Source organism: Balaenoptera musculus, chromosome 6, assembly GCF_009873245.2.
Source record: "Balaenoptera musculus isolate JJ_BM4_2016_0621 chromosome 6, mBalMus1.pri.v3, whole genome shotgun sequence".
Classification (NCBI taxonomy): Eukaryota; Metazoa; Chordata; class Mammalia; order Artiodactyla; family Balaenopteridae; genus Balaenoptera; species Balaenoptera musculus.
This window is the reverse complement of record NC_045790.1, coordinates 65,448,303-65,456,388: the sequence shown is the minus strand read 5'-3', so window position 1 is coordinate 65,456,388 and position 8,086 is coordinate 65,448,303.

The following is an 8,086-nucleotide window of genomic DNA, read 5'->3' as shown; positions in this document are numbered from 1 at the left end:
GATATCATTCTATAGTAATGTAAAAATATTACTCATTCCTTTACAACTGTATAACACTGTATTATGTGGATGTACCTTAGTTTTTTTTTCTGACCCATTATTCATAGCCATTTGGGTGTTTCCAGTCTTATGTAATTATAAACAGTGCTGTTGTAATGAGTGGATGTATGCATTTATACTTTTGGGTTTTTGCCAGTGTATCTTTGGAACGAATTTCCAGAAGTGTGATTTCTGGGTCAGAAGAAAAATAAAAGCGTAATTTTGCTAGATTTTGTGTTCCCACGAGTAACATATGAGAGTGAGTGCCTTTTCCTAAGTCTTACCAACAGAATGTGTTGTCAGACTTTGAGATTTACCAATCTGATAGGTGAGAAATTGTATTTTACTGTTTTTCCTATTACAAGTAAGGTTGAATATTTTTTCATTATTTAAGGGCTATTTTCATTTCTTTTTCTATCATTTATATGTTTATATATTTTGCTCATTTTTATATTAGGTTAAATTACTTTTTATTTGGAAATGAGTAACAATATGAGCATGGCATATAAAAACTTGTGGGATTTAGGCCAAAGTGACTCACAGGAGAAAATGTGTAGCCTTATTACATTGATTAGAAAACAATTAAAAAGGTAAAGAAATTAACTAAGCATTCTATGGAAGATACTACAAAAAGAATGGCAAAAACATTCATTCAAAGTAGACTAACTTACTAAAGATAAAGAGCAGAAATTGATGAAATATGAAACTAATATGATAAATGATAAAAAAGTAAAGAACTGATTTACTGAAGACAAAAGAATGACAAAGAACTCTTTAAAAGTATACTAAAGATCTTATTAATGATAAAAGCAGAAAATAATGAAATATAAAACTTACAAAACAAAGTCCTTTTTAAAAAGGCCTGAATAATAAAACCAAATGTGCTGACTCTTGGAAAAGATCAGTACATGAACAAGTATCTTTGAAAAAAACTAGTAAAATAGGTTTCTTGTCTCATCAAGGAAAAAGTGTAAAGACACAAATAGCAATGTTAAAGAAATGGAAAGGTGATATACCTACATAATCAGAGGAGATTTTAAAATTATGAGTGAAATATATATATATATATATATATATATATATATATATATATATATATTATATGCGTGTTTTCTAGGAAACTGTACATTGCAAAAACTGATTCAAGAAAAGGAGATAACCCTATATTAATCCCTAGGAAACTTTGAAAAAGTAACTAAAATTGACCTATTTAAAAAGATTGTGCCAAGGATGGTCTGCTTCTGCCTACAATGTAGAAAGCTGGAAAGAGCTTTGTTCTCACTCTCCCAACAAGAAAATGTCTGATAACCTACAAAACCATAATTTTTCTTGAATCCATCAAAGAGCTGAAGTTAGAGGGAAAACAGCCTGAAGACCAAGGAAAGACAGGAGCCTCCAAGGGAAGCTGGGACATGAGCCCTGGCTCACTTGTGGTAGGACACAGGAAGAAGAAGAGACACGGAGTGTCACACAAGCCGGTAAGAAGAATCCAGTTAACATTTTTAGTGAATTGTTAAATGTCAAATGTGGGCTAACTTGAGAGAACAGAACCACTGGGAACTGCAGGCACAAGGGGAGTTTGCACCTACTTTTCTAGGTTCTTTTCCGTGGACCTTCACCAAGCTGCTACATGAATGTCAAAACCTCACCTGACTTTGTTAAGCTGCAGCTTGGGGAGAGAAGGGCAGCAGAACCTCTTCCCCCAGGACAGAGCTGAAACCCATGTAGTTGGGGTCAGAGAAAAGGAAAAAAACCCTCTACCTCAAGAGGAGGGTCAGGGAACCATCCTGAGGCCAGACCTTTAGAGGAGACTAATGTTGGAGAAATTGTGGGACCACTGAGAAAGCCCTCAACTCCAAGACCCAGGACCACAGAGCCTGCCTAAGACTGAGGTGGACAGGATAACAGAGAAAGCCCCTGACCCCACCACCCAGCTAGCAAGCACCAGTCTCAAGCAACAGCAGTCTACTGCTGAGGGAATAGGTGAGTGTGAAGACCCCTTGTGGGCACACAGTGAAGCTCTACAGTTGAGAGCAGAGGAGGAACATTGAAAAACAACCCTCCAGCAACCCAACCCTCACCCCAAGCACCAGTTAACACACAAGGAATTGGAAACCAGTAGTGCACTGAAGGTAACCATAGTGACAATGAAACCCAAACTCAGTTCAAATCTTGAGTAGATTCACTCGACCCAGTCCACTGATAAATGAGCACAGAAGGAGGTGTTCCCATTTCCAGTTATGGCATAAATACTACTTATCTTAGACTCTACTATCATATGCATAGCATCTGGCATTCAATTAAAAAAAACAAACAAACTGTAAGATATAAAAAGTGAGAAAAAAAAAGGTCTTGGATCCTGTGGTTTTATGAATGAGTTCTACCAAATCTTTGAGGAACATATAATTATGCTATCATTTAAGTTATCCAAGAGTATTAAAAACCAGGGAGGTAGGAAATAGAAGATCAATATTAAAGAAAATTTCATGAGGTGGGATACAGAGCCCACTTCATATTTACAAGTCACTGGCCATCACACCAACTGGTGTAACCTAGGCAGTCAAAGCTGCCCTGGCTTGAGGCTTCTGCTCTGATCCAAAGTGGCCACAGAAGTATGGCCTCCTTTCAGTTTTCCAAGGATCCATAAAGAAATTAAATCTCTTCTGGCTTGTTTCTGGATTAAATTCGAAGCTGAGCTCTCCCTAGAGCAGAATTTGTCTTGTTTGGTCCAAAGACGTGACCCAATTTCCTCACCAAAACTTGACTTACAGAAACAGGGGGCAGCTCATAAGCCATATTTGCCAATTTGATTTTTTAAACATTGTTTGAAATTTTGATTTATCTTGAGTACTAAGTTTTTTGGTGCCCCCAGAATTCTGTACTCTAGTTGAGTGCCTCATGGGCCTCACCCTGTTCTGGCCTTGCTCAGAGTCCTCTGTCCTAGAGACTCACTAGGTTCATTGCAGGGGGAGCGTGAGTCCTGCGTGCTGGTCTAATATCTCCTTACCTCACAACACCGCACTTTTTCTCTGAAGCTGTTTGTCCTCTGCTAACCTAAAAATGCCTTCATTTAAATCTTCCTGAGTGAGTGAGGGGAGAAAAGAGAGGTGGGGGAAAGGGTCAGAAGCAAAGAAAACAAGGAGCAAGAGGAGGAAGTGGCCAGTGCCCAGTGAACCCACACGTGTGAAAGGCTAATCCAGAAATCACTCAGTAATCACCACCATGAAATCAGACCAGGTGACATCGCTCACTGAGCAGATGCTCACCTTCCCCACCTCCCACAGAGCCTCACTTCCTAAACCCAAGCGACCTTCTGAAATCTGGCCACTCTGTCCCAGCTCTTGACCCCATGCCCCTCCTACGCAACACCCTTTACACACCATTAGCTTCTTTCCAAAGTCCCCATCTACTTCTCATCCAGGGCAACATGCTTTTCCGGCTTTCAAGAGAAGGGTGCTGGCCCGTGTGCTCAGTAAACAAAGACGGGAGTGCAGAGGGCTGTTTGAAGTTCCAAGACACATCTTACGCTGGAGAGTTTGAAAAAAGGGTGAGGTTTTGGAGGCTCGGACATAGAAGGCAGAACAGTGCTTGGAACTCAGCTGCACTCAATGTTCAGAACAGCACTGGTGGGTCAGTCATGCTCAAAGGAACAGAGTGTTGAAAGAGTGATTACGTTTTAAGATAGTTTGGCTGTCAACCAAATAACATGTTACTGTCTACTGCCAAGTCAGGCACTACTGTTGATTGGTGAATTTTAATGAATGATAATAATAAATAAACTGGTTTAGAAGGAAGACATCATTTCTTAGGTGAATCTCTTGTGGAGGGGATGGGAATTGGGATGGGGGGATCTTGGCTTCCACTGGGTCCCAGAACGTTTCTTTATAGAAGGTGGGCCTCTGTCCATACTCCTCCCGGAGTATCCATTTTCTCATCAATCTCATGATGACCATATTAACTTAGATGAGTCATCCATCTCTCCCTCTTGCAGTTTCTCTGCCTGAAATGGAGTCAGTATCATTTGCCTCTTCCCCTCACACTCAGTGCTGGCTAAGTGGCAAGGTGGGCGAGCACAGGAAAGGAGGCCTAGGAGTGAAGGCAGAGCCGGAAGACAGGGCCCAGCCTAAGGAAGGCCAGCCAGAGGCCCAAAGGTCTCCTGAAACTGACTCTTTAAGGTGATTTTTTTTTTTTAACATCTTTATTGGAGTATAATTGCTTTACAATGGTGTGTTAGTTTCTGCTTTATAACAAAGTGAATCAGTTATACATATACATATGTTCCCATATCTCTTCCCTCTTGCGTCTCCCTCCCTCCCACCCTCCCTATAAGGTGATATTTTTGGTGTTTGACTGGCTCTTTATTGGACTCTTTTAATTTTTCCCCAGTTCTGAGGATCTGGCCTGCTTTTTTTCCTCTCTGTCATTACCGCTGCTCTTCTGCTGGGGTTTCTGCCCCTTCAAGACTGATGAAGACCAGGAGGCTTCCTCTCAATGTTTGTGCTACTTTATTATCACACAAGCAAGCACACACCTTTCATTTTTCACTTTTCAAAAATGTTTCCACTGCTAGTGATTGTGGGGAAAGAGGGCATACCACAGCACAAAGAAACAGGGAAACCACAAGTAATTAGGATTGTTTAAAACTACAAATCACTGGTTTTAGTTATCCTTGGTCATTTTTGAGGTATCAAAGGGGAATAATGCTCATAGAGCAGTGATGCATGTGGTTCAGAACTGAAGCAGAATCACAGTTAAAAAAAAAAATTTAATAATTTGTATATTTAATTATAATAATAAACACAATCATGCAAAAATAACTTCCACATAAATCCTTCACTAGTATGTCTCAAGAACCATGAAGGAGACACACAGTTCTCAGAAATATTTCATATTTCTTTCTTTCTTTTTTTTAAAAGTTAATTAGTTTATTTATTTTTGGCTGCATTGGGTTTTTGTTGCTACTTGTGGGCTTTCTCTAGTTGCGGCGAGCAGGGGCTACTCTTTGTAGAGGTGCGCAGGCTTCTCATTGCGGTGGCTTCTCTTGTTGTGGAGCACAGGCTCTAGGTGCGTGGGCTTCAGTAGTTGTGGCACGCGGGCTCAGTACTTGTGGCTCACAAGCTCAGTTGCTCTGCGGCATGTGGGATCTTCCCAGACTAGGGATCGAACTCATGTCCCCTGCATTGGCAGGCAGATTCGTAACCACTGCGCCACCAGGGAAGTCCTAATACTTCATATTTCTATACTGATTTTTGCCTCACCCCCCCTTTCTCATCTACTTTCTTCATATACTACAGATTCTCCTATACTTCCTCCTTGGGGCCCCATCTCATCCCAGATAAACTCCTTAAATACTCTGAGCCCAGGGACTCACTCTTTATTTTATATAAATTTTATATAAAATAACTAAGATCTTCCACCCTTCTGCCACTTCCTGGATCTTGCTCTTTCCTATTCAATTTCTCACCAAAACAAAGAAGCAAAAAACCAACCACCACAACAAAATACACTGCTCTGGAATGACACACACCTCCTTAAAGGGTGTTGGAGAGGAAGAACCTATCTGACAAACTATAAGGCACTAGTTACCCTTTATTGGAACTGGAGGAGAGAAAACATAGAGATACTTCCTTACTCAGATATTCATGTGATCACAGGAACTAGGCCTGACCTGTCATAATGCCCAGCCTGACTAATCCTCAAGTTTTGGTTTAAAACAAAGAAGCCCAACCCTATGCGCGGGCAGTTCTCAATGAGAATGTTATCCCTCCTTACTCTAATACTTAATTGTAGCTCGGGGGCTCTACCATTTACCTGTTCTTGGGACCCAAGTTCTAGTGCAGACCTTTCAGTTGGAAATCCTGGGTCTTTTCCAGCTTTTTGGATTTACAGCAGTGATGATAGTAATAATAATGGTGAGGATGATTATAGCTGACTTTGATAGGGCACTTTCTATGTGCTCAGTACTGGGTAAACACATAAAACCGATTGTCTCCTCTGGTTTCCAAGTCCTAAAGAACTGTTTTAGTTACCCATTGTTGCCTAACAAATTGCCCCAAAACTTAGCAGCTTAAAACAGCACACACTTATCATCTCACAGTTTCTGTGGGTCTGGAATTTGGCCATGACTTAGCTGGGTCCTCGGTTTCAAGTTCTCTCAATCAAGGTGTTGCTTAGGGTCTGGTCATTTCAAGGCTCACCTGGGCAAGGCTTTCATGTCATTGGCAGGATGCAGTTCCTCACTGGCTTGGGGACTAAGAGCCTCAGTTCTTTACTGACTGTCGGCCAGTAGCTACCTTGTCACGTGGGCTTCTCCAATATGGTGGCTTCCTTCTTCAAAGAGCGCAAGCCATGAGGGCAATAGAGAGAGTCTGGTAGCAAGACAGAGGTCACAGTCTTTTGTAACCTAATCACAGAAGTACCATCCCATCACCTTTGCCATATTCTATTGGTTGGAGTCAGGTCATTATGTCCAGCCCACACTCAAGAGGACATGGATAGCAGGAGGGAGGGATCTCCAGGGGTCATTTTAGAAATCTGTCAACCTCAAGACCAATTGGATCCAAGAACTCCTCTGTAAGTTTAACTGAAAGTGCTCAAAGAATTGCACATTGAGGGATGTACAACATTCTTTATGCTAATAATAAATATATTGGACAAAGGATTAATCTCCAAAATATACAAACAGCACATGGAGCTCAATATCAAAAAGACAACCAATCCAGTTAAAAAATGGGCAGAAGGCCTAAATAGACATTTCACCAAGGAAGATATACAGATGGCCAAGAGGCACATGAAAAGATACTCAACATCACTAATTATTAGAGAAATGCAAATCAAAACTACAATGAGGTAACACCTCATACCGGTCAGAATGGCCATTATCAAAAAAACTAGAAACAATAAATCCTGAAAAGGGTGTGGTGAAAAGGCAACCCTGCTGCATTGCTGCTGGGAACATAAATTGATACAGCCACTATGGAAAACAATATGGAGGTTCCTTAGAAAACTAAAAATAGAACTACCATATGACCCAGCAATCCCACTACTGGGCATATACCCTGAGAAGACCATAATTCAAAAAGGGACATGTACCACAGTGTTCATTGCAGCACTATTTACAATAGCCAGGACACAGAACCAACCTAAATGTCCATCAACAGATGAATGGATAAAGATGTGGCACATATGTACAATGGAATATTACTCAGCCATAAAAAGAAACGAAATTGAGTTATTTGTAGTGAGGTGGATGGACCTAGAGTCTGTCCTACAGAGTGAAGTAAGTCAGAAAGAGAAAAACAAATACCATATGCTAACGCATATATATGGAATCTAAAAAAAAAAAAAAAATGGTACTGATGAACCTAGTGGCAGGGCAGGAATTAAGATGTAGACATAGAGGATGGACTTGAGGACACGGAGTGCGAGGGAGAAGCTGGGGCGAAGTCAGAGTAGCATCGACATGTATACACTATACCAAATGTAAAATAGTTAGCTAGTGGGAAGCAGCTGCATAGCACAGGGAGATCGGCTCGGTGCTTTGCGATGACCTAGAGGGGTGGGATAGGGAGGATGGGAGGGAGGCTCAAGAGGGAGGGGATATGGGGACATATGTGTGCATATGGCTGGTTCACTTTGTTGTACAACAGAAACTAACACAGTATTGTGAAGCAATTATACTCCAATAAAGATCTATTAAAAAATTAAAAAATAAACATATATATAAATTGGCATGTTAGATACTGGAAGTAAACATACATTTGATTAAAATTTTGAATATGGCAAAAAAAAGAAACAATTGGAGAAAAAGGGAGAAGGGGTTGCTTTAAGGCTACAAGGATAATATCAAGATTAGAAGATGAAAGTAGGTGAGGATAAGGATTGAAGCTAATATAGAGGTTACGAGGTGAAATGAGGAAGGACTGTATATTATTTTTTATCCTGTGACTTTCTCCTAGCCCATAACATGAAAGTAGAGCTGAGGAGGTGGTGGGTATGAGGCTAAAGGGTGTACATGGAACTTCTACTAGGGCACGGCACAAAGAAC